Source organism: Palaemon carinicauda, chromosome 6, assembly GCF_036898095.1.
Source record: "Palaemon carinicauda isolate YSFRI2023 chromosome 6, ASM3689809v2, whole genome shotgun sequence".
NCBI lineage: Eukaryota > Metazoa > Arthropoda > Malacostraca > Decapoda > Palaemonidae > Palaemon > Palaemon carinicauda.
In genome coordinates this window covers 64078503-64106380 of record NC_090730.1, presented here as the reverse complement: position 1 = coordinate 64106380, position 27878 = coordinate 64078503, and positions in this window count along the sequence as shown.

Here is a 27878-nt window from a genome sequence, read left to right as displayed (position 1 = left end):
TTTGCCCTAAAGAGATAACTTTTGGAAACTATGGTAATACTCAATACACAAACACATTCTTATTTTTTGGGACGAGTCCAGAGTTTAGTCGTATTTAGAATTATAGTTCTTGTAAAACTAGAGAAGGTTAATTCTCGTTAAGCAAATGAGATTAATTTGTTAATACATAACGAGATTAACAAGGAGTGACTGCTGGACAATTAGAATTTTCTTTTAAAGTGGACACTAGAGTTTTGGTTCGATTGTCTTGGGAAAGCATATTATTATTATTATTATTATTATTATTATTATTATTATTATTATTACAAGGTAAGCTACAACCCTAGTTGGAAAAGCAAGATGCTACAAGCCCAAGGGCTCCAACAAGGAAAAATAGCTCAGTGAGAAAAAAAAAGAAAAAGAAGAAAGAGAAATAAGACATAACAGCGTGCCCAAGTGTGCCCTCAAGCAAGAGAACTCTAATCCAAGACAGTGGAAGGCCATGGTACAGAGGTTACGGTACTAACCAAGACTAGAGAACAATGGTTTGATTTTGGAGTGTCCTTTTCCTAATAGGGATGCTTACCATAACGAAAAAGTCTCTTTTACCCTTACCTAAAGGAAAGTAATCACTGAACAATTAAATTGCAGTTGTTAACACCTTGAGCGAAGAAAAACTGTTTAGTGATATCAGTGTTGTCAGGTGTGTGAGGACAGAGGAGAATATGGAAAGAATAGGCCAGACTATTCATTGTAAGTGTAGGCAAAGTCAAAATGAGCCGTAACCAGAGAGAGGCAATGTAATAATGTCTGGCCAGTCAAAGGATCCAATAACTCTCTAGCGATAGTATCTTAACGGGCGGCTGATGCCCCAGCCAGCCTACGATCAACAAAAGTAAGATTAATGGCATTAAGAGAGAGAGAGAGAGAGAGAGAGAGAGAGAGAGAGAGAGAGAGAGAGAGAGAGAGAGAGAGAGAGACTGGAATAGCATACATCGCTGACCTTTCCATAGCTTCAAAGAAATGAAAATGTTTATTCCTATGGCACCATTTGCCATTCGTCGTCTTTATGTAATTGGGGAGACCAAATGGTGATTGTGCCATTTTAGTATTATGATTAGAATAAATAGTTCATAATAAGATGCAAATGGAGACAGAGAAGGAAACACCCAAGACTCGCACAAACACAAAGTCTAAGTCAGTATCTCGTGGACTGGAAGGTCGACGATTCCTTCGTTTCGTCCAAGTCTTTCTGGATGGGATACTGGGCACCCTTTGCTCTCTCATATCTAAAACTGTTTCTGAATAGGTTCAGCTGTTGCAGAAGCATTCTATGGCCAGTTACGTCGGCCTCCGAACAATGATTATACTCATTCCACGAGTCAGGGCTTTAAAAGGGAAACTTGCAGCTTGAGAATAATTGCTAGATGTGATGTTTCACTGAGTTTAAGTTATGGAATCGTTCTCCATGTTAAGGAGGAGGATAATCCCTTCCTATATTGATTATGGAAGAGAGAGAGAGAGAGAGAGAGAGAGAGAGAGAGAGAGAGAGAGAGAGAGAGAGAGAGAGAGAGAGAATTGGGAATTTGAGGTTTCTTACTTTTCAATTTCTCTTGAGAAGTATTTGTGCAATTGGTTTAATAATTTTTTTCATTTACCTCAGAAAGGAAAAGTGATATTTTGTACTCCAAATTTCCTGAATTGATTAAACTAACAACTGATTCATTACCATGATATATTCCTAAGTACATCGTCATATATTTTCTATTTCTAACTCAAAATTACATTTTTGTGCTATTGCTAAAAAAGATCAAAAACTTCTACCAAGAACTTGGAACCTCTACAAAAGTCTCGTAAGATTATCCATTTCGTTTTTAGGCCTAACTAAAAGTAAGTAGAATATTACGCTATAAACTAAGGCTTCCCTGCCTCTGCAGTACTGTACTTCTTATCTTTACTTTCGTATTCCTCTTTGAAGATAAACCACTTTTTTGTTTATTCACGGGAGTTTTTGTTTTCAGTCATCCAAGGATTAAACAATATTTTTGTTTCTCAAGATTATCGCATTGGTATCTATACACTTTAATTTTCCTGCAAGAATTAGATATTTGCGGCTGTAACTGATTTTGTATTTTCCATCTGTGGCTTCAACGCTAAATAAATCCGCAGATGTTGAGGACGAAAAAAGACATCACATTGTTAATTTTATTGTGGCAGAAACATTAATTCCTGCTATGAAATATCTTAACTAAATATGTTGTTAAACGTGAAAAGTGTATATTATTAATTTATATTGTTTCTATGTTTGCTCAAATAGTTTATGAAGAATTATCCATTCCTTATGGTTCAAGATATTATCCGCTCTCGAAGAAACCTTTTTATTTACCCTTGCATCGGGAATTTTTACTCTGTTGTGAACACGTATGAAGAACCTACAGACTGGAATTGATACAGAAATAAGAATATAAGGATTTTCGTCACATGGAAAACTGGGTTCTTTATTTTCTCGTCAATGGGTTGAATTTGCCACTATTGTTAATTGCACATTCTGATTAGCAAGTCATTTGTAACGTTCAGTTTGTTCCATACGAATATATTGTAAGATTATAGGATCAGTAGAAAAGAAAGCATATCTGTGAAATTTCGAAGTTATATCCTTGGTTTCTTTAAGCCATCTTCCGTCGAATTTGAACACCAAAAGAATGGCGAAATGAGAATTTTAAAGACAACGTCTTTTTAAAGATAATAGAGACCACAAGACCCAAGAGGTAATATTTGTACCGACGAAGAGGCATCAAACTTTGATAAGCATTTTAAAGATACGTTAAGAAGTTCTCTATGTCAGTTCTGGGATGTGGCTATAATTGATTAATTTGAGGTTTTCTGGCATCCTGACATCTAAGGTCATTGAGCCGAACGTAGCTGGAAGTGTAAATGAAATTTATGTAGGAGAAAGAAGTAAAGTAAGGAAAGTAAAGAATTCAAATTGAGGAAATCGTAAATTTGTAATGAAATTAGAAAACTATAATTACAAAGAGGACAGACTGAAACTAGATAAATCGGCACTTGATAAATAAATAAAAAACTATTTATAAACAGAAAAGGATCAATCTGTAGGATATAATCTAAAATGGAGAGACCGATTACTGGATAATTTTAATAATTACTCTATTGGATTTTTAATGAAAAGTACAAGTAAAAGCGTCTGCATCGTTTTTCACTTAAGCATTATATAAATTGATATGAAAATGATCTATGATATCTTATAATATATGAGGTCATTTTAGTCTCTACATTTTCAATTGCATAATATGAATCCTGCGAAGAGCCAAATTCATTTAATGGTAAGTTTTATACATTCGAGATGTGACCTTCAGTCTAATACCACATTCAGTTTCCGCTGTAAGTTAAAAGAAAAAATAATTACTCTGTCAAAAATTAGTCCGAGAATCATTAAGAAACTTCCGGCCCACTTAATCATGAGTTGCTATTAACTAGAGATGAATTATGCATAAATGTGCCTGCTGCAATAATTCAATTTTTTTAGGTAATTTCTATCATTTAAACCTCTGATTATTTTCATTTATTGCAGCTGAATGATGTATAATGTCAAGTATTCATAAAAGGAACATGGTCAGCATAATTGAAATACGGTCTATTTTTGCTGATGGTCAGTCAGTCTCCCTTATTCTGTTTTACTTGAGATATATCTTGCTTTTTCTTCTTATTCTTCTGGTGAGGACGGTAAGATTAATAATAATAAAAAAAAAATTCAAAGCAAAACAGAAGCTAATATTTTAGATCTTTTTAATTCACGAAACATATGGCATAGATATCATTCACGTTTTGCTTTTAAGTATTTACCAATTGATTGATTTCTTATCTTATCTACCTCTTGTATATTGTTTTGTTTTTAGTTGTGTTGATACAAGCTCCTGAAAGGGCCAAAAGATTCATTTAAAAAAACTGATAGGATGCTTGAGGATACGAGTGATTAGGCCGAGGTATGAATATGCTGGTGGAGGAATTTGGCTGCTCGTGTTTCTCTTGGAAAATCTGACAATCAGAACGACCGAAGGAACTGTCATTTCTATGGGACAGCTTTATCGTAATCCCTCTCTGAATTTTGAGTTTCAAATGTAGTTCGAGAAGGTAATTTTAACACGAGCATTGAGAGTCAGTTGATCTGGCAATTAGTAATGTGAATAATGATATCAAAGTGCAACATGTTCAGAGAGAGAGAGAGAGAGAGAGAGAGAGAGAGAGAGAGAGAGAGAGCGAGAGAGAGAAGTTATTAATTTTGATATCAAACACGGATATATAGGGCTAAAAATCAAACCATTGTTCTCTAGTCTAAGATAGTACCATAGCCTCTGTACCATGGTCTTCCACTGTCTTGGGTCAGAGTTCTCTTGCTTGAGGGTACACTTGGGCACACTATTCTATCTTATTTGCCTTCCTCTGGTTTTGTGAAAGCTTTTATGGTTTATATAGGAGATATTCATTTTAATATTGTTACTGTTCTTAAAATATTTTATTTTTCCTTGTTTCCTTTCCTCACTGGGCTATTTTCCGTCTTGGAGCCCCTGGGCTTATAGCATCCTGCTTTTCCAACTAGGGTTGTCGCTTAGCAATTAATAATAATAATAATAATAATAATAATAATAATAATAATAATAATGATTATAGAATTGCATTTCAGTTTAAACTGAAGAGTATATTAAAGATTAACATAAATTTCTTAGTAGTATTCGTAATTCTATTATTGATTAATTCAATACTGATTTCTATTGTTTTGTTCGAAATTCTTGTAAGATTTCGGACAATGATGTTGGTTACAGATGATACATTTCTTTGTATTTTCTGTACTTTCCTTGTATGTTTGGTCATATGATGAGAATTCATAGCATATTTTAAAGTTTTTATCTTCAGAATATTCCTTAAACAGACGCTAATGAGGATAGTATTAATAGAAAAATTACAATTTCACAAACATTTCTTGTTCAATATATTGACTTGAGATGTATTGGTAGGCTAAGAAGAAGCTTCATTTTTATGGCTCTCATTGCCATCTTCGGTGTTTCAAACCTTATCTTCATAATGTGGGGATTATTTGGGATTTCTATCACATCATCCATTTTCGTCCAGCCATTTTTCCTATCAATAGATGATTTAATTCCTTCTCCGTATTCTGACGTTACATCAAGATGATTAACAATGAATTCTTTAGAAGTTATATTCTGTGGTGTCATTTACTTCAGAATTTTTGTTTTGAAAGACACCCTTGTTGTCAGTCTGGAAGATCCTATCTTGGTCATCTTCGAGTATATTTACGAAGAATGAATTGGTTACTTCATGAACTGTAACCATAGTGGTACCCTTGCATTTCCACAACCTCAGGCGTCTCTATGGTACTTTTATTGTCTGGGAAGTGAGGTCTTGTATTTTAATCTTCTTTTTGCGTCATAGCATTCACTTTTCTTGAAGTTTTGCCACAAAGATGGGTGACCCAAACCTAGCTATGCTGGCCATGAAACAAAGGCCAGAACAATGCTGATTACCTAAGGTCAAGGATAGATTTTTTAAAGAAACATACAGGCTTTTATCTTTGATATTTAGGCGAGGAGAGAAAAACACGTCTTAACCGCGTGGGTGCTGTAGGCTGACTGCACACTCTCTGTGAGGGAACAAAGGTGACAGAATCCCAATCTCTCAAACGTTTGACATGACGAAGAGCCTGAAACTCTACTACTGCCTTGCTGATGCAGAGAGTAGAGACCGAGAAACAGGCTTGTGGGAAACATCTCTAGGATGCCCTCCTCAAGTTAGCAGGAGCAGCGGGCGCCAGTGCCCCACCCCCTAAGGACCAGGACCATCCCTCCCAGGCACTTAATCCCACCAAAGACAAGGTAATCGGAGGCTCCCTTCAAAAGAATCGGTGTAGTGGCTGGCTTAGTTATGTGAGAAGGTAGGGGATGATAGAGTGCCTCACTAGTGATGTCAGGTGATAGAATGGGGTGGGGGGGGGGGGGGATTAGGGAAACTCACATGACACTCACATTCAATTAGGATAATATTGAATAAAAGTGAGCTAAAGAATGTTTCTTCTTTCTAGCCCTTATTTAGATGGCATTGAAATTTACACTACAAAAATTTATCTCGGGAAATTGTTATATATAGGTTGATTTCAACCATTTTTTGTGATACACTTTTTATGAGATTTTTGATTGCCACTATAAAAGAATAAACAATTTCATTTCATTTCAGTCGCGAACAATAGATCCAAAAAATGGACGTTATTGGTGTTTTATTGGTCATGTGAAATATTGGAAATTTAGCTTTATAGCTATAAATTTGAACTCTGCTTTATTTGCATAAATCCAAATTGCAAAACACCATTGATGTTATTGGCATCTGCGATATATGAAAAGAAAAGTTACATCAATTATGATTTCATAATTTATCTCTTAAAAAACCAATTATATCAAATAAAAACCTTTGAATCATGCCACTGTTCGTATTTGCTTCCCCAAAATCTTTATCTAATTCAGCTTCATTAACACGTCAATATCTTCCTCATCCAAAATCTGAATGAGCTGAGACATGAAGATATGCGAAGTATAAACAGATGAAGAATAAGAAATTAATGCGTGAGTTATTGAAGAAATTGAACATGTTAACTTAAAGATTATTTTTGAAGGAAAAATGTCGACGAAAGTGACGTCGATATTGATCGGTGTCCGAAAATAGATTCTAATGATAGTGATGATAACATATCGGTTCAAAGGATCACAGGACTCTAAAAAGTGATCTTTTTCTTTATTCATTATTATCATTACTATTATTTTTCCTCTATAATTATCATTACCATTATTTTTCCTCTTTATAATTATCATTACTATTAAAAGCCAGACTGTAACCATAGAGGCAAAAGTAAAGGCCCAGGTACCTAAACAAGATGAGCAACTGATTAATGAAAAGAAAATATCAAGTTAACTGTAAAATGAAAAAAATAGAAATAAGAAATAGAAATCCTTTGCTAATCCATTAATTCTTTTTCCTGTGAGTAATTTGATAGGAAAAAAGATACTATATCTCAATTATACTTCAACTGCAAAATTGTAGCTAAAGTATTAATTTGTCTTTTGTTCACTCTACTGAATAAAATATATAAACAACACTAAAATTATCAATTAGTTCTTCAACTACATCCTTTCACTAACTGAGAATCCAGCTTGTCTCTTCTTTCATTTGATATGAATAAATATCATCTTCATTTCAATAAGTATTTTGAAGTGACTTGACAGGTCTTGATTTCAGTATCGTCGTATCTCAAGTTAAGAGAGTTTGTATAGAAATCGCAAATATATTTCAAGACTCTAAGGACGTACCTGTAGGCTACACAAAATACCGTACAGTTCTTCAAACCTGTATTTGGCTTCCATCGCAAATATCTTCTCAGCATGAGAATCATTAAGGAATATAGAAAAGGAAGTAATTTTCAAAGGTAACTTTGTATCAATACTTATTAGAACTTTGAAAAATAGACCAGTAGTATCTAATAGTTGCAGCTTTGAATAAAATGACAAGAAAGTTTATGACGAATAATGTTATAGGTCTAATGAATTTGTCTTGAGATATTCGAACTATGGAATTCATCAATCCTTGCGTAGAATATCCTTCCATCGACAAGAGTCGAAAGAGTCGAATTGAAAGTCTTCCTTCTCAGCAAACATGATTTTAACACTATTCGAAACAGACCTTAAATCATGTCTCCTATATTCATGGGTATTGGTATACCTTCTTTCTTCTATTTTTTCCATCTTGCCTCCGAATAGAATTTCCATTTCAAATGGGACTTCACAAGTCATTTTTTTTTTGTTAATAATTTATTTACTGATATTTTTCATATTTGATCTTTCATATCTTCATAATAAATTTCTTCATTTTGGTGAAATTCAATATAAATTGGTTTCATTTTTTTTATATCGCCATGATGTGAAATACTCATTAAGTTATTTTTATTAATTTAGAATTCGAATTCGTTTTAATGTATGGTGATTTAGCAATGCTGGCTGTAGCACAAAAGAAAAATTAAGAAAAAAAGAAATAGTAATCTTGTTTTAGATTTCAGCATTTTGAAATAATTCACTATTCGGAGAAACTTCGCACCGAGTGATTGACAACTTTAGTCGTGAATTGATGATTGTGAAATCAGTGATGCTGGCTAACGGGAGATGTCATTCTTCCCTACTTGTATATCGAATCAATTTTCAGAATTTTTGTTCGCCTCTTGCATTTGTATTACAACTAATATCCTAAAATTAATTTCCTTCGGTCTACATCAGGCCAAGTACATGAGAGAGAAATACTTTAACTCATTGGAGAAGGAATAAATTGGACATAATTAGGATTTCAAGAAACAAATTACGTATCGGATGTAAATATACTTTTTCTTTGATAATTTTCGACAGTTTTGTCCTTCAAAGTTTCTTCAGCGAAAGAAAAGAAAAAGAGAAAGCGAGGACAGATTAAATAAGATGCAAACCGCAAGAGATTTTCGCTGAACAAAAGTCTCCCAAAGACTGGAATGAGGACAGAAATCACCAGGTGATGAAAAAGGAAAGAACTGCTCTAATTCTATTTCCATCATCACTATAAATCACTATTTTGAATAACGGTTATTTTTATATGAATAATATCCTTTACTCAGAATGATTCACCAAATATCAGAGGTTGATGGTTGTAATAAATGTGTTGTCCAAAACATCCAAGTACCGAGGCAAACTGACTGAAAGATTTACTCCAACTAGAATTTAATGATTTGCTTTACAGGGAAAACTAACAATGAATATATGCCTATTAAATTTGATTGTCGTTGATTTTGAATAACGGTTAATAAGAAACCAATGACGAAAGATAATTCTTTCTTTTGTATGGAATGCTAGTTTTACTACCATAATTTATTTTAATGAATAAAGCACTAAACAAAATAAGACTTATTCATCATTGAAACAAGTAAATGAATTTATTGGAAACTCTCTCTCTCTCTCTCTCTCTCTCTCTCTCTCTCTCTCTCTCTCTCTCCTCTCTCTCTCTCTCTCTCTCTCTCTCTCTTAATTTTCATCTTGAATATCAAAATAACATTAAAGAGAAAAAGCTTCTCATTTCAATTGGCAACCTTCTTTCATCTGAATAAAGTCCAAATCTTTAAGCAAGGAGATTACGTAACTTAATTTTAGAAATGACGGATCCTAAAAAATCAACTTAGAAAAACTATTTCAGAACATATTGGCATTGAAGCGAGATATACTCTTGTCTCAGGTTGAATCCGAGTTCCCTGTTCTTATTTCCATTCCTTTGTTGATGTCATTTTCCTGATAGCTTTTCTGTTAGGAATAATCTCTCGAAGTAGGATTATTAAGTATGTCTGAAGAGCTTATTCTAAAGAATGGAGAGAAAGATTGATGAAAAGCTGAGAGATGAACAAGGAGGATTTAGGAAAGGTAGAAGTTGCACTGACCAAATTTTCATTTTAAGACATGTACAGCAATGTGTAGAATATAAAAATCCCCTTTTCATGGTATTTTGGACTATGAAAAAGCCTATGATAGTGTGCACAGTCAAATTTTGTGGAGAGTCCTGCGTTATTATGGAATTCCTCTTAAATATATAAATTTGACTAATTCTATTCATGAGCATAGCAGGTGCAAAGTTAATGTTAATGGAATCTTATAAAATGAAGTTCCAGTGAACAGTGGAGTACTCCAAAGGAATATGTTGTCACCTATGTTGTTTATCCTCCTCATGGATTTTTTTAATGCGTAGAACAGTCATAGATGGTGGAGAAGGATTGGACTGGATTAGTGATAGGAATTTAGCAGAACTAGAGTATGGTAATGATTATGTCATTGTTAGCAGAGCACCACAGAATTTGCAGTGCTTACTTACCAGAATGCATGGAATATCAAACGAGGTTGGGCTCAAGATAAATAGAAGAGAGACAGAGATGATGAGAACGGAGTATGCAATGGAAGATGAAATATGATTGGAAGGAGAAAGGATCAATGAGGTAGGATCCTTTTTATTATTTAGGAAACATGATCTCCAATATAGGGTCTTTAAAATTAGAGTTTAGTGAAAGATTGAACAAAGCAAATCACACAATGGTTTGGTTAAATTAAATTTGGAAATCAAATCGCCTGAAGTTACATAAAAAAAATCAGACTATATATCAGTTTAGTGAGATCGGCGTTACTGTATGGACATGAGTCATAGTATGACAATGAAACAATCTCCAATAGATTTAGTAGATTTGAGAACAAAGCTCTCGGAGGGATATTGGGAGTTAAATGGCAGGACAGTATTAGAAATGAAACTATAAGAGAGATTATTCCAGTGCCATATGTGGATGAGATCATGATGATGGGTAGATGGAGATGGTTTGGGCATGCTCTTCGCACTCCCCAAGAGAGATTAGTTGACAAAACGTTCAGCTGGGTTCCACATGGGACTAGAAGAGTTGCAAGACCCAGGTATATATGACAGGGGATTTGGAGCGCGAAGTAGGAGATGATGAATGGAGAAGTATTGAATTAAAAGCTCAAGATAGAGACGATTGGCGAAATCTAACCAAAGCCCTTTGCGTCAATAGTAGTAGGAGGAGATGATGATAATGATGATGATATTTAGTATTATTATCACCAGGTTACTGTTATGTAATCGCTCCGTCATATAAATGACAGTATTGTAAATGAATTATGATTTCTGATGAGCTATGCATTTTATTATAGGCGGGAATAATCCATTGTGATGTTAAAGGTCTAGAGTGGCTGCACACTTTTTCGTGTCATCATGAAACAGCGGCAGCCACAGTTCACTGAAAAGTGTCCCATATGCCTTAGTTAAAACATCAAAATTGAATGTCTTTGAGTTAGTCAAGAAAGTGTTCGGAAACAGCTATTCTTCATAATTCTATCTATTTACATATTAATCCTTGATTTACAACCATGACTAAGATGAAACAAGATAATTTACGACGATGTTACCAAAATGTCCAATGAAAAACATAATTGACAAAAAGTATCCTTATCAACCTTTCAGGTTAATCAACTAACAAAGAAATAATTTCCTGCGCTGTTTCATACGATTTCAATGACTTCATTTTGTCCTAAAATCTGTTGTCAATTTCCTTTCTATTTGTATATGTGAAGGTCAGTCATCCTTTCCAAACTTTTCAGAGATTAAAAAATACAAGTTATTGATATAATAAAGGTCGTATAAATTTCGAGAGCATAATTAGGATGCATATGTGAATGCAAGAGTCCTACCATAATGATTATTTGTCAGTATCATTTCAGCAGCTGTAATTTCTTCATAACGGATCTAAATAGCAATGAATATTGAAAAGAGTTATTGTGATGTTTACTCCAGATGGGTCATCTTTAATCTAATTATCTTTATGAGGAGTTTAATTCTTGATAACCAACCGTATGTCTGAGTGAGTGTCCATATGATAACAGATGAGGATCATTCATCTATGAATTGCGAAAATATCACTTAACAATTATAGATTTTTAGGATATGATATTATGATCATTTTTTCTGCATAATCTTCAGTTTAAACATAAACAGGTTTTGTTACTATCTAATTTCTCTGAATCGGAAACTTAGCTTGTGTCCTGATTTATTGTTGGAATCGTAATATTTCTTTTCTTCTCAGATAATTACCTTATTATGAGAATGATAAGAATAATCAAGCCCATCAAATCTGATTGTAGAGTAAACAGTAGATTATTCCTAAGAAATTATTTAACTGATTTTATAATATTAGTTGATGAGAACGCAGGTTCTTCAATTTCCGGGGGGACTTAGCTAGCCTTGTATGGTTTACATTTTAATTGATAATTGAGGTGCCGTTCTCACTATTCTTCTTGATAAAGTCGAATCATTGGTCTTTTATCTCCATGTTACCTCGATTCTAATCAATAGGAAGCGTGAACATATTAGTAGATGGAAGCAAAACTTTGTCTAGATTTTGGTGGAGATCAATATCCATTATCACTGGAGTTCCTTCAAAATCTATGATTGTTTCTCTCTATAGGTTTGCTTTTTCAGTTATCTTCTTCTTCTCTTAGGACTTGCCTGAGCCTTCATTTTTTAGGTCTTGCTCAAGCCTTCATCTCTCATGCCATATCAAAGCCTTCATCTCTTAGGATTTTCTGGGACTTATATCTCTTAAGGCATGCGCACGCCTTCACCTCTTAGGCCTTGCCCAATCTTCATTCTTAGAGCTTGCCTAAGCCTTCATCTCGCATTAAAGATTCCACAGGGCAAACATTTAGTTCCTCATTCGTCTGAGGGACTTTAATTGCCGTAATCGATGACAATGGATTGCTATGAAGTTAGATTACTTATATGATTACCATGGAGACAAAATTTCTAACCTTTGACACAAGCTCTTTCTCAATTTCTTTGTTACTTTGTTTAGTGTTTTGGAACATCAAATTTTTCAATGACTCTTTTCCTTACTAATTCCATCACCATAGGTACAGTTTCAATCAGGTACTTAATTATTTAGCGGAGCGGTAAAATGAAAAATCTACAGGGGAAATTTCCTACCTCAGATATTAGAATTTATAGACGATTAGCTTCTCAATGGAGTTTCTATCTTTCCAATATCCTTCAAAGAAATTCTATGTTTATTTATAGATTCGTCAAAGAGGAGGTGGTAATATATCTGAACCGAGTAAAAATTTCTGTCCTCTTATGTTTTTTGTTCAATTTAATTTCTCACAATATTTTCATCGCTCAGCAGATATCCTGGAGGTAATTGTAGCTTTTCTAGCTTTATTCTAAGCACAATTATCAAGTACAAAAGAGGGAAAGACTAATCATATTGGGTAATCAAATATTCTTTTATTTTTCAGCAATTGGAACAAAAATTAATAGATAATGTGAGAAAAGTTTAACTGGAAAATTTGGAGTTTTAATACCACAAAATTTACAGTTAGCGGTTTAACATTTGATATTTAAAATTTTCTTTCTTTCTGTGATGGACCGAAAGAGGCTGTGACTAAGAAGGCAGGATGAAAGCAACTGAGTGACTTTATTACACAATATCAGTTTATATATACATCAAGTCCAGGCAAGAAGGACATAAAAACAAAAAAGGCAATTTCATGTTCAACCGACAACCGGTTCTGTTAACAGTTAACAGTGAGAAAAACAGACATGTTTATTCAGGTCCCTGTCAGTGCGAGGGGAGAGCGAAGATACAAAGCATAATATATACAAAAAAAGAAATGTTGTTACAATGTACTATCGTGTAACACACGGTTGGTATATGGCTCCCCCCCTAAAAAGACATACTGTACATGTTAATTAGGGCGCCCTGATCTAGAGAGGCAAACTGTAGGCGGGTCACCTGGTGTAGATAAGCAGGTTTTAGATGATCAATGGACACCCAGTCTTCTTTGCCACGAATGTTTAGTAGGAATGCATTCGGACTGAGTCGGATCACAAGGAGTGGGCCCGTGTAAGGGGGCGTTAGCGGTGGCTTGCTAATGTCGTTGCGTAGGAAGACGTGCATTGCAGAGTGCAAGTCTGTCAGTATGTGATGCTTCGCTGGGACCTTGTAAGTCTGGTCGCATGGAGTAAATTTTCCCACGATGTGACGTACAGTGAGCCCTCGTTTATCGCGGTAGATAGGTTCCAGACCCGACCGCGATAGGTGAAAATCCGCTAAGTAGTGACACCCTATTTACGTATTTATATAACATGTATATTCAGACTTTTAAAACCTTCCCTTGTATGTAGTACTGTTAACAAACTACCCTTTAATGTACAGAATACTTAATGCATGTACTACAGTACCCTAAACTAAAACAGGCACAAATATTAAAGACGATTTTATACCATGCGTTTCCTAAACACGCCAAAAAGCACGATAAAAAATGGCAACCAATGTTTTGTTTACGTTTATCTCTGATCATAATGAAGAAACAAACGCATTTAGTGTACACATCTGTGTATAGGTTAGTTTTTGCATCGATTATATTGATTATTCAGTACAGTATGTTGATTTTGTTATTTACCAATGTTTTACTTAATTTTTCTTAGGACTTCCAAATGAAATGTTTTTCTTTATGACGCCGCCTGAAACGACGGCGTCATAAAGTACGCTCAGTAAACAACCACGCTCAGTAAACAAACGAAGGCATTTAACGCACATGATGAAAGTGATAAATAATGATATTACAGTAAAAGCTTTTAGAAAATGTGTTATTACAAATATTATTTACCGTATCTATATAAAATCATACAGTACATACGTAGCAAAGCAGGAAAACAATTTACGAGGGAGAGAGAGAGAGAGAGAGAGAGAGAGAGAGAGAGAGAGAGAGAGAGAGAGAGAGAGAGAGAGTTGTTTTACGTACATACAGTAAATGTAAATTTTAAACAAAAAAATATGATAGGTTATAACATGTATATTCAGACTTTTAAAACCTTCCCTTTAACTTAATGCATACTAAACTAAAACAGGCACAAATATTAAAATGTTAGAATATTAAAGTAAAAAATAAAGATTGTTACTGTACTCACCACGAAAGAAGTTGAAGAAAAACTTGAATGATGATGGCGATGAATTTGCTGCACAGTAGAAATGATGATGATGAAGCTGATGATGTCTTCTACTGTGCAGCCAATGATAGTATTTTACGTCTCTTCAGATGGAGGTGTCTTTTCCTGGGACACCTCTTCAACTTCTTCCTGGGAAACTTCTTCAATTTCCTCCGAAGGCGTACTAGCAGGAGGAACTGGCTCTTTTTTGCGAGGCTGGAAGAACATTGTGATCGGAAGTTGCTGCCGCTGCTTCTTTTTTCGCTCGAATAGCATCCTGTAGGGAGTCATGATGTCATCGATCTTGTTGCAGAATTGCATAGACCGAACCATATCCTCGTTCCACTCTTGCGACATTTCTTTCACCTCCTTCACATGGTTGCAGAGCTTGGCAAGCCGTTCTAATGTTAAGCCCGTTTCTTCGACATTTTCTTGGGTCTCTTCCTGCGTTTCACTGTCTTCTTCACTGGCCGATTTCGTCAGGTCTTCTAGGTCTGCGTCAGTTAGCGGCTGGGAATGGCAGTCCAACAACTCGTCGACGTCTTCAGTCGTCATGTCGCCAAACCCGTCACCTCCAATTATCGCAGCCAACTGCATAGATTTGCGTATTGCAGAGTGTTGAATTTCAGACGGAGTAAATCCCTCGTCGTCGTAAACAATCTGGGGCCACAACTTCTTCCAGCTCGCATTAACGGTTGCAGGTTTCATTTCTTGCAGTGCCTTCTGAATGTTCTGCAGGCATGTGGCTATTGTGTACCTCCGCCAGTACGCCTTCAAATTGAAATTTTCATCTTCATCTTCTTGAGCAGCATCCACACACGCAACGAGGTCCGGCAAGGTATTCTTCGTGTAGAGGGACTTGAACGCCCTGATAACCCCCTGGTCCATCGGTTGAATTAATGACGTGGTGTTGGGTGGCAGGAACTCAACCTGAATGCCCTCATGCGACAGGTCAGTTACGTGTCCACCAGCGTTATCCATAAGGAGAAGGATCTTGAATGGCAAGCCCTTCTCTACGAGATATTTGCTGACTTGCGGGATAAAACACTGGTGGAACCAGTTGGAGGTCAGCATCTTCGTAATCCATGCTTTTTAATTATGCATCCAGTACACGGGAAGGAGATTCTTATTTTTATTTTTCAAAGCGCGAGGATTTTTCGACTTGTAAATAAGCCCCGGCTTTAGCAAAAATCCAGCGGCATTGCCACACATCACGAGGGTTACGCGATCTTTGAACGCTTTAAAGCCAGAGGCTTTGGCTTCTTCTTTGAACAGGAAAGTTCGCGACGGCATTCTCTTCCTAAACAAGCCGGTCTCATCCATATTGAACACTTGTTCCGGCTTGTATCCACCTTCAGCGATAATGTTCTTGAAAGTCTCGTTCGCGTAAGTTTCAGCAGCGGCAGTGTCAGCGGAAACAGCCTTCGCCATGCAGGGAAACGTTTTTCAGGCCGAAGCGTTTCTGAAACTTCGCGAACCATCCTTTGCTGGCGGAAAAACGTTGTTTCTGAGGCTTGGAATCAGTGGATGTCCCTGATTGAGGTTCATCTACATCATTATCTTCTTCAGCATGGTCGCCATCGTCGTCTTGAGGTTCCTTTGCCGCAAAATTCTCATACAAGCTCAAAGCCTTGGTTCGGATGGTGTTCGTATCCAAGGCTATGTTCTTCTTCCGGCAGTCGGCAATCCACACTGCTAAAGCACCTTCCATGCGTACGATCGTTTTATTATGTATGGTAATGACTCGCTTCGCTGATCTGCTAAAGGTGATGGCAGCCGTCTTTCTAATGTTCGCCTCGTCCTTCTTGATATAGTGAACGGTTGATTCGTTCACTCCAAAATGGCGGGCTGCGGCCGCGTAACTTCTTCCTTCTTTTAACATATCGAGAAGCGTCACCTTCTCAGCAATCGTCATCATCTTTCGGTGGCGTTTAGGCTCACTACCAGCCTTAGTAGAAGCAGAACGCTTGGGAGCCATTGTACAGTAGGGTTTAACAGAAAGTTCAACAAAAAGTTCAACTTAAAACAGTCACGCACAGCACAGATTAAAGTTCACAATAATGTAGCAACATCTACACAGCGATACAGCGGCAGACAAAGTGGCCGCGAAAAGATGCTGGAGGTTGGAGAAGCGGTCAAAACACCAATCACAGGCTAGATTACAAAACTTGGGTTCTGATTCGTCATCTATCAGCGCTTGAACCAATCACAATCCGTCTTATATGCTACGTAGTAGTTACCAATTCAAAGTACAAGGTACCCTACGTACAGTATACAGTACAGCTTTACGTACGCTATTTTACGCTTGTTTTGTTGTAGGATATGTCTCTCTCTCTCTCTCTCTCTCTCATCACTGTTTTTGTTTCTTGTCCTATTGTGTGTCTTATTGGATCTCTCTCTCTCTCTCTCTCTCTCTCTCTCTCTCTCTCTCTCTCTCTCATCACTGTTTTTGTTTCATTTCTCATTCTATGTGTGTCAATCTCTCTCTCTCTCTCTCTCTCTCTCTCTCTCTCTCTCTCTCTCTCTCTCTCTCTCGTACGCTTATTCGAGATGTGATTTTTGCAACAAAGAATATTATTGGATGCAGTACTACGTACATATACATACAAAAGATTCATGGAAAAGATGCACATCCATTACATTTGTAGTACAGTAGTAGCCATCAGCAGCCTTACACCATTCTAATACGGTATGACTGCATCTGATTTGTGTTTCATGTTCGATTTAATTTTACTACGTACTGTATACTGAATTATCGTATGATCTTTTCGTGTTTTATTTCTTTCTGTACTGAATTATATGTCATATGTAATGCAATGAACAATCAGTAAGAGCAGATATTACTAATTACAGTATTAATGGAATTACAGGTAACGAAATACAGTATCGTATTTGGGGTCTTCATATATCGCGGTATTTTCGAAATTTCCGGAAAATCCGCGATATGTTTATATATATGGGTTATGAAAAAAATCCGCGAAGTGGTGAATCAGCGATGGTCGAACCGCGAAGTAGGGAGGGCTCACTGTATGTGGTGGAGATCGTCGGAGGAGGTTGCAGAAGGAAAAAATTCGGCAGGGACAACCAGTGGGTCGCCTTACTGTACGCCATTTCAGTTTCCGAGACGTCAATGACATCTGTAGGAGGGGTCCTTAGTCCCAGGAGGACCCAGGGAAGCTGAGTAAACCAGTTGAAATCCTTGCAGCGGGACATCAAAGCTGCTTTGTGGGTGTGATGAAAACGTTCAACCATTCCATTGGCAGCGGGGTTGTAGGCAGTTGTCTGATGTAGGGTGATACCCAGGAGATTCACTAATGATATCCACAATTGAGAGGTGAATGTGGTACCCCTGTCAGAAATAATATGCTCAGGGATACCAAATTTTGCAATCCATCCTGAGAGTATGGCAGAAGCACATGAGGCGGACGTTGCAGTTTCCATGGGAATGGCTTCAGGCCAACAAGTGGAGCGGTCGATGACGGTAAACAGGTAACGATGTCCTTTTGATGTGGGTAGGGGCCCTACAATGTCGACGTGAATGTGTGCGAAATGACGCTGAGGTTGAGGAAAGGTGCCCACTCCTGATTCCGTGTGTCGATGTACTTTGGAAGCTTGGCAAGAAGTACAGGCAAGGACCCAATCCTTAGCATCCTTAGAAATGCCGTGCCAAATGAACTTCGTCTTCAGCAGCTGTGCAGTAGAACGGTATGAGGGATGTGAAAGGCCGTGAATGAAATCAAACACATGTCGTCACAGTGACCCCGGAGTGACCAATGTGACGAGCTGAGAGAAGCTTTGACTAAGAAGGAAGGATGAAAGCAACTGAGTAACTTTATTACAGAACATCAGTTTATATATACATCAAGTCCAGGCAAGAAGGACATAAAAACATAACAGGCAATTTTATGTTCAACCGACAACCGGTTCTGTTAGCATTTAGTGGTGAGAAAAAAAGACATGTTTATTCAGGTCCCTGTCAGTGCGAGGGGAGAGCAAAGATACAAAGCATAATATATACAAAAAAAGAAATGTCGTTACTATGTATGATCGTGTGACACACGGTTGGTACATTTCGATGTTGATGAGATAAGTTAGACGGTTGAGGAATTTGTTCATTATCCCGCAAAGAGACAATTCCATCAGATTCTTTATCATAATTTTTCCTTGCTTTCTGGCCTCTTAGTTAACTTTTGAAAATTTCCTGCCGGTCTTTTAAGGAAACTGAAAAACCAAGTGGAAACGACGACGGTTAAATGAAAAGAAAGAAAATAAAAAAGACTGACTATTGGATAAAAACGAAAGTGAATAAGCCTGCAGTGAAAGAGCCATCCAATCTCTGAAATGAGGAATGAGACAAGAGAGAAAAGGCGACTGACTTTCTCTCTCCTTTGGCTCCTCTGCTTTGCTCCCTGGGAGGAGGCCTTATTCAAATGGAGATGCTTCGCCTTCTGAGGAGATTCCTATTTATCAAGGGATGATTGGGACTGACGAAGATAAAAAGGATCATCCAGAATTTTCCTAAATAAGACACCATTAAGTAGCCACACTACTGTAAGATTTATTTAGGCTATCAAAACATGCAAAATGAGCAGCTGCCTAAGGGCCAACATAGCCCGGGGCCCTTCACATGTGTAATTTAAATTCATCATCATCATTATTGTTGCTGTTTGTATTGTAAAAAAAAAAAAAACATGAAAATATTGAGTTGATGCTAAAATCCAAGCTTTTCAAAATTGAAATTTGATTTGAGCACAGCAGTAGCAATGTTGAAGTCCTTAGAAACTTGTTAGTAAATATTCAGTGTTACAATGTCTATGAAAAGAGGTATCTGGAAAAGATGATTAATCACAGAAAAATAATCATCAGTTTAATATGAAGCTTCATCCCATGTTTTAAGTACTATCAGAAGAAGTGATCCTCTCACAGTCTGAGAATTCCACTAGATTCGATCTTTTGAGATCTGAAACCATTTCCATTTAATTATTATACATTTATAAATTCTTTAATTGAAATTCACTTAAAAGTGTCCATAGAAAAGTCCTCTGAAAATAGAATAAAATAAGATAGACTTTATTGAAAGTTGGGGAAGATAATTTTCAGATTTCTGACATTATCTGAGGGAAAGAAATAGCGAGTATGTAATAATAAGTTCTTCTCATTCACCCATAGACTGTGAAGAATCGACGTATCAGTCTCATAATTATTAATTTGAATTTTAATTCTGATACGGGATGATATTAATATGGAAATTAATCAAAATATAAAGAAGTCACATCTAAGCCTAACTGAATATGAGTTGAGGCCTAACACCGAACTTTCAAAGCTAATGTTACTCTGTTGACACATTCAGAGTTTGTCTCTTATGGATACAATTAAAAGAAAGTTATGTAAGAAACAAAATAGGAAGCCTTGCTAATTCAAACTGATTTTTACTTCATTATACCAATATTTACAGAGTAAAGTACTAAATAAAATGATATGCAAAGATGGGACAAAGAGAGATATTTTAAAATGCAGGCAAGGTTCAAATTAGAAAATTGTTTCTATGCATTTTTTAACTTGCAATGATCTTCCCTGGAATAACTTTCAAAGTGTTTTTTTTTTTATTCTCCTCTAAATTCATTTAATTTCAAATTAACGCCCTTTCCTCTTCTTTTGTTTACAGGCCTAAACTGAACGAAAGAATAAAACTTATGGATAATCAAAGATTTCGTCTCTTTGGCCTCCATGGACCCACTCAAAATATTTCAACACTAGAAAGTGAAGAGATAAAAACTAACGACCAAAATCACAAAGTTTTAGAGCAACATAATGCAAATGACACATTGTTTTCAGAACTCTAATAATTTCAACCTTAAAATGCTTTTATCACAGGAACATATTCAGTTATGATTGACATCCAAAAAGGAAAAAAGATGATTCTTTCATTACAGGATTGTATGAAAATTTCCTTTTGTTTGATTTGCAGAAAACTACGCCATTTTTGATGAAATGCCGTGGATATAATCTTGTCCTGATATTCGTTGTCAGATATCATCAAAGTAGTGGTGAAGTATTGAATTAAAAGTTCAAGATTGAGACGACTGGCGAAATCAAACCGAGGCCCTTTGCGTCAATAGGCGTAGGAGGAGATGATGATGATGATGATTTTCCCTTAGCAATATATGAAGATCTCTCTGCTCCATCAACAGAATGAATTACGAACAAAGAGGAGGAGAATAATCACTGGGAAATTAGCTGCGTTTGCAGAGCACATTCTGATGCAAAGGTTAATGAGATTGGCGTCGATAAGTCTTTTTAAAATTCTTTGAGTTGCTCTTCGTGCTAAGATTCTAATTCCTATCACGTTCTAATAATCCTTTAAGAATTATAGTCAGGAAATTTTGATGTATGTTATTGTTTGTCAGGATGCATAAAAAAATCCCTTGATCGTGGTCAGTATGGATAACCTTGATTACTGTACTGCTTTTGACAGTGAGGCACTTGTCTTCAAACTCAAATAGCTTATATTAAGTGGGTCTTTTCTTATGATCATTATTTATATGTGAGAGTGTGTATATAAATGCATATGTATATGTATATGTATATGTATATGTATATGTATATGTATATGTATGTATGTATGCATATATATATTTATATATATATATATATATACATATATATATATATATATATATATATATATATATATATATATACATATAGATATATATACATGCATATATGTATATATATATATATATACATATATATATATATATATATATATATATATATATATATATACTTGTTTCTCTCTCTCTCTCTCTCTCTCTCTCTCGCTCTCTCTCCATATATATATATATATATATATATATATATATAATACACACATAACGTATATATATATATATATATATATATATATATATATATATATATATATATAAATATATATATATATATATATATATATATATATATATATACATATACTTACACTATATATATATATATATATATATATATATATATATATAAATATATATATATATATATATATATATATATATATATATATATATATATATATATACATATATATATATGTATGTATGTATATATGTATATAAATATAGTCAAGTGTATGTACACACATAAATAATGACAAGGAAAGACCCACTTGTTCTAAACTATTTTAGTTTGAAGAGTAGGGCATCATGATTAACACGGTCAAAGGTAGTACAAAGATTAAGGTTAATCATACGAATGTAATAATCAACGTTCAATTGATGATCTCTGTTCACTGCAGATCTTCAGCTGCGTTTCAAATGGAACTTTAATTTTTGGAAAGTATATGAAACAGTCCTCACTGGTGAAGGGTTTTGAAACGTTTAATATATGGAAAATTATAAATTTCGTTAAATGATGAAACTTAGTTCTTGATGTACATAAAAGACTTTTCGTTTTTCTAAAGACAATTTTCGAATAGGGTTAAAGCTGCAAAAATCATAGGTTTAAAAAAAGGTCACTTTACTCGTGATGCAGCCGATCATCCACAAAGAATTACTCTCACCAGTTATGAGGATACTCTATTTTAAAGCTTTTAGAAAACTCATCGAAATATTATAGAATAAAAAAGACTATAACCATACCATAATCACTGAGTAAAAAATTATGAAAAATGTAGTAAAACAAATATGAAAAGGTTTTGAGAGTCTATATTAGTAAAGAACGAAACCTTAATCATATACCAAATCAGTCAAATCAGCATCAGTATTAAGAAAGCATCAAAAGTTCCAATCATTTTCAAAGTATAAAAAGTAATTGAAATTTTGCCTTCATATACTTTCCAATTCCTCTCTGGGGATGAATTCTTACTCGGCTGATGTCTACTGGAGGATCAATTCCCTCCCGTCTCCTTTTTTCCTTATATTCCCCAAACACTGCAATCCTAAAGCAAAGAGTCCTCGAGACGATCCTTCCCCGTTCCGTCGGTGAATGTGCCCTCCCACCCCCCCCACCGACACCTTTATGATTGATTAACTCTTTGTTCTGATAATGCATGCAGGTCGATGAAGCAAAGAGAAAGAAATCGTTGAATAAATGATGTTCTTTTTTAAACTGCAAATTATCTAGGCAGAATTGGAACTTAAAATCCTCAAAATGACTAACTACTCCTTTTTTTTGAAAGGATTCTTCATAAATTTCTGATATTATACCATTTATGATCTCAGGGATTTATTTACCTATTTTATATCAAAGGTGATGCTAGAGTAAAAAAAAAAATACCTAAAGACAAATGAAAAATCAGGTCCAGAGTTGATATGTTTATACTATCCTAAAGTTTATAAAGAACCCTCAAACAACAATTAATTAATGTAGCTTTAACAAACAAAAGTATTAATTTTATTTATTCGAGTGAACTCAATAAGGATTCATGCTATCATTGCATAAATATAAGGGAAATTTTTAGTTTAGGAAATATGAAAAATACCTTTTTACGGAAAGACCCTAACCACACTCCACAAAAGTAAAAATGCAATTGCTTCTTAAAGGAAACTCGGAGATTTTGATTACCAAAATTATAGAATGAAGTAGTCATTCATGAAATAAAAGTTTTAAAAATAATCACCAACAGATAAACATGGGAAACAGTAGGAATACTGTTTAGTGAGAAAGATAGGAAAATAGTTAATTTGATCTGGAAATTGGTGGAAAATAATGTTTAAAGGCCGATCATGAGCAGCAGGGGCATGGGGCAGTGATATTGCCCTAGCAAACGGGACAATGCCCTAGACACTGACCATATATTCATATGATCAGCAGCCAAGCCTCTCTCCCCTCAAGCTAGGACCAAGGAGGTGACTCAGCAGCTAGACCAATAGGTTTTGCCAAAGCTCCCATTCAAGGATGGTGAGGTTGCAGACACTAAAGAAAGTAATGAGCTTGAACAGAACTGGAACCCCAGTTCGGCGATCGCCAGGGACATTTCTAATAGGCCACTGCAACCCTATTTTTGGAACAGTCATTCCGATAATAATGATAAGACAGCATAAAGTCCAAGAAATCGGTTAAATAAGCACATTGGTGAGTAGAAAGGACAATTATAAATCAGTGAATAGGTTATGGTTTTTAAAGCTCTGAAATACTTAAAGTTAGTCGAATATTTAGATAGGAAGCAAAGTTATAATTGGTCTATCTATAATACAGGTAATGAGAGATTTATGATAATATAAGCATTAAATATGATGCATGCTTGACCTGGCTGATTTGGAGAAAGTAGGCAAATCTAGAAATATTTGGAATTGTTTAAAAAATATAAAAACTCACAGAAACTTAGAGAATGAGTGGGATACATTTTTCAGCATAGTGTCAAACTAGAAGCAAATTAATGCATTATTAAGTTAAGATAATATACAAAGGTAATGAAAAACTCAATCATTTGATAAAGTTGATATTGTGTTCAAGAGGCCCAACGGAAAGAGGAAGAAAGAGAAAGAGAAAAGTAAGAGGTAAGAATGGAAATGAGTTACATATTTTCGGGAAAAAAAATCTGATGTCATTGTAAACGGTTGGTTCAAGTACTTTATATCACGAGACAATTACTTCCTAATGTTTGATTAAGGAAATGACGCAATCTAACAGGACAAAGGTTATTACATATTCTTCTATTTCGTGAAAATCAAAATCAATAAGAAATTCTGGAAAATTTGCTTTTTTTTTCTTTTTCAATGTAGACATTACTGGTTGAAATTGTAGAACAACTTATATGTTCTATAGACAATTCCTTTGATATTTTAAAATGAGTTATGTTATGACTCTCCTCTTCTCTTTCGATATAATCTATGATATAAGAAAACTCTGCCACAAGCTTCCATTCACCAATTTAAAGACACGTTATCAAGTATTTCTCATTTGTCAGCAAGTGCTTAGACGGCTCCAGACTTCCTTTTCGCTGTAAATGATCTCGTGATTTATGGATGATAAAGGACTGGATTTCAATGGGTAACCTTTGGTGTATATCAAAATATCATTCATGAATTATGTAGCTTGGAGGTGAATTGATTATAGAAGTAAATGCAATCAAATAGGATACTCAAAATAGAAAGATTGATACACATTGTGATTAAGTCTATCATTAATATCATTATAACTATTCATATTCATTGCTTTCCAATATAGTAATCTTCCACATATTCCCAAACGAGTTATTTTCCCTTCGTGTTATCCTAATCCTCTTCAAGGCATGTGGAAGCAGAACGATAAAGAGATATTTTGTTTCACTTTGTATCTTTCAGAAGTGATGTTGCTCTTTCTAAAACTACATTTTATATAGATCCACTATCATTTGCGAGTAGCAGTAGGAGCACTCTAAATATTAAAACAATACGACTCAATAAGGGAAATTAAACTTCAAAGGGGATTTAAGGAAAACGATTATGGTAGGTTCATTTCAACGTTTCTCTCATATTAAGTAAAGGCTAAAGGAGGTATTTAATTTCCTCGATTATGTAAAACTTAAAAATAAAGTAGAATATATATATATATATATATATATATTCTTTATTGATGTTTAGACTGTCTAGCTTTATTTTCTGTTCCTCTCTCTTAAAACTGTTATGTGGTTATGACGAACAATAATTAGAAGAATCAAATTGACGTTCTTATGTATAGTCTAAATAGACTGGAGAGAAACTGATGAAAATTTGAGAGATGAACAAGAAGGGTTTAGAAAAGGTAGAAGTTGCACTGACCAAATTTTCTTCTTGATCATGTACAGCAATGCGTAAAATATAGAAATCCCTTTTGATGGCATTTGTGGACTATGATAAAGCTTTTGATAGTGTGTACCAGTCAATTTTGCGAAGAATCCTGCATTATCATGGAATTCCTCTTAAATATGTAAATTTGATCAAGTCTGTTCATGAACATAGTAAGTTCAAAGTTAATGTTAATGGAGTCTTATCAAATGAGCTTCCAGTGAACAGCGGTGTAATCCAAGGGAATGTATTGTCACCTATGTTGTTTATCCTCCTCATGGATTTTGTAATGCGTAGAACAGTCAGAGATGGTGGAGAACGATTGGACTGGATTGGTGATAGGAATTTAGCAGACTTAGAGTATGCTGATGATGCTATCCTAGTTAGTAGAACACCACAGGATTTGCTAGCTTGCTTACCAGAATGCATGAAATATCCCACAAAGTTAGACTGAAGATAAATAGAAGAAAGGCAGAGATGATGAGAAGGGAGTGTGCAATGGAAGATTAAATATCATTGGAAGGAAAAAGGATTAATTAGGTAGAATCATTCAAGTATTTAGGAACTATGATCCCCAATACAGGGTCTTTAGAATTAGTGTTTATTGAAATACTGAAAAAGGATTGAAATCGCCTGAAATTACATCTATAAATCAGACTATATATCAGTTTAGTGAGATCGGTGTTAATTTATGGACATGAGTCATGGTATGACAATGAAATAATCTCCAATAGATTTAGTAGATTTGAGAGCAAAGCCTTCAGAGGGATCTTGGGAGTTAAATGGCAGGACAGGATGAGAAATGAAACTATAATAGAGATTACTCGAGTGCCATATGTAGACGAGATCGTGATAAGAGGTAGATGGAGATGGTTTGGGCCTGCTCTTTGCACTCCCCAATACAGACTAGTTCACCAAACGTTCAGCTGAGCTTCACAAGGCACTAGAAGAATTGGAAGGCCAAGACCTACATGGCTGAGAAATATGAAGCGCGAAGTAGGAGATCATGAATGGAGAAGTATGGAATCAGAAGCTCAAGATAGACACGACTGGCGAAATCTGACCGAGTCCCTTTGCGTCAATAAGCGTAAGAGGAGATGATGATATAAAGGCTGCCCTGAGCATACATGAAATTTATACAAGAAACCAACATCGTCTGCAAAGTTCTCGTTTCCTTTTCGGAAAAAAAAGATGACAGTTCTTTTTCAGGATTAATATTTGACGTCAAGTTCCCTTTGCCTTTATCGCTGGACGAAGGGAATTGCTATTATTATTATTATTGTCATTGTTATTATTATTATTATTTTCAAATGCTAAGCTACAACCCTAGTTGGAAAAGGAGGATTCTATAAGCCCAGGGGCTCCAACAGGGAAAATAGCCCAGTGGGGAAAGGAAATAAGGAAATATAAAATATTTCGAAAATAGTAACAACATTAGAATAAATATTTCCTCTATAAACTCTAAAAACTATAACAAAACAAGAGGAAGAAAAACTAGATAGTGTGCCCAAGTGTACCCTCAAGCAAGAGAACTCTAACCCAAGACAGTGGAATACCAAGGTACAGAGGCTATCTCACTACCCAAGACTAAAGAACAATGGTTTGATTTTGGAATTTCCTCCTAGAAGAGCTGCTTACCATAGCTGAAGAGTCTCTTCTACCCTTACCAAGAGGAAAGTAGCCACTGAAATTAGATTGCAGTAGTTAACCCCTTGAGAGAAGAAGAATAGTTTGGTAATCTCAGTGTTGTGAGGTGTATGAGGACAAAGGAGAATATGTAAAGAATAGGCCAGACTATTCGGTGTCTGTGTAGGCAAAAGGAAAGAACCGTAACCAGAGAGAAGGGTCCTATGTAGTACTGTCTGGCCAGTCAAAGGACCCCATAACTCTCTAGCGGTAGTATCTCAACGGGCGGTTGGTGGCCTGGCCAACCAACTACTTATGATTTGTAAAAGTCATGAAGCTTATTTAGATATACTAATTGCTAAAGTGTTTTTGAACTGGGAAATGTATTCTATAATTGCATTGTATTCTGCCCTATGAAGGTAAACAATTCATTTGAAGTTTGAAAGGCGAAGCGACCACGAGGGATAGCTAAGTTCCAGTCACCTGTGTTACATGATCCTTGAGAGAGAGAGAGAGAGAGAGAGAGAGAGAGAGAGAGAGAGAGAGAGAGATTTCTCTTCGGCAAATACCACAAAATACCCTAGATGTGTATACATTAAGATACCTCGAGCAGCATTGGTTCAACAGGTTCAGCATGTCTCTATCAACCTAATTGCTTGATTATTACGAATCTTTTTTTCCTAGGACCCGATATTCGTTAAAGGAATGTCTCGAAATACAAGACCAATCTCAAATATTATCATTATTTGGCTGAAGAAACAAATTCTTTTGAAAATGCTAATGATTGATACTAGTCAGGTTTTTTGGATTTTTCAACAGATATCTTGCGCACACACTTATTATTATTATTATTATTATTATTATTATTATTATTATTATTATTATTATTATTATTATTATTATTAT